The sequence below is a fragment of the Penaeus monodon genome, chromosome 23, assembly GCF_015228065.2.
Source record: "Penaeus monodon isolate SGIC_2016 chromosome 23, NSTDA_Pmon_1, whole genome shotgun sequence".
Taxonomy (NCBI): Eukaryota; Metazoa; Arthropoda; class Malacostraca; order Decapoda; family Penaeidae; genus Penaeus; species Penaeus monodon.
The window spans coordinates 22,995,512-22,996,490 of NC_051408.1; the positions used below are offsets into that span (position 1 = coordinate 22,995,512).

Genomic DNA, 979 nt, shown 5'->3' on the forward strand with positions numbered 1-979 from the left:
CACGACCTCGTTGCATAAAAAGGTGGGGTCAACCACCTTCACTTTTTTGCGCACAGGCATCGGCTCGTTATCTACGGCAGGCTATCCTTTAGATAACCGGAGTGTTCTCAGAGTTTGTCATTTTATTTGTGCTTTTATTTTCTATTACGTACAATTTATGGAGTCTTGCAGTGAGTCTGCAGTATTACAGGAATTTTTTTTTATTCGTTTATTAAGATTGCCCCTTTTTAAGTGTATTGTGCTGAGCTTTTGTTTTCGGGTTTATTTCATTTCTTGTGTGTTGCTGGTTTAATATGAATAATAATGGTTTGAGTTTTGCTTTTTGTTTCGTTTTTTCCGTCCTTAGATATAGCTGAATGCTTTAAGTGGCAATTAAAATACGATAACTACATTATAAATAAATGATGGAAGTAAAGACAAACAACTTTTTTTGCCTTACTTTGATGACATAATATAATTGATAAAGCGTAGTAAAGATTCCTAATTTATCTAATCTATTTTAACGTTTTCTATTAAGTGATAAGTTTAATTTTACTCTGTTGATTTCATTTTACGTTTTATCCGTTATACACTCTTTTAATTATCTATATTTTAAGTGAATTTTCTAGGCAAAAGACATTGTTTCGCATATCTTATTCATGAAAGACGCCACCAACACAATACCGCACAATACATGCGTCAATGATAATTTCTCTTAGGCTTAGGTCTCGTTGGCTCCTACGTCCCAGCAAATTACAGATACCCCCTAGAGTTATTGCCAAGGGGCCGCGAGTCGAAAGAGTTAACGTACTGCGTCCGTTAATCTTATGTGAAATCCGTTACTTACGATCTGGATCAAATCCTGGGATAAAATCTGGACACTGGACGAAGGCTCTTGTTCCAGCCGGCGTGTCATTCCAACATGACCAGCCGTCAAATGTGCGTGGACAGTAGGGGCCTGAAAAAATAAGTGATTAGGGAAGAATAAAAGGATCTGACC

At 36.7% G+C, this 979-nt stretch overlaps 1 protein-coding gene across 1 annotated transcript in view; it reads right to left on the reverse strand.

The window, feature by feature from the left end:
• Positions 1 to 979, reverse strand: part of LOC119587897 (calcitonin gene-related peptide type 1 receptor-like) — a gene marked incomplete at its 3' end in the record, with an annotated part of 193,512 nt that overhangs the window by 63,710 nt on the left and 128,823 nt on the right.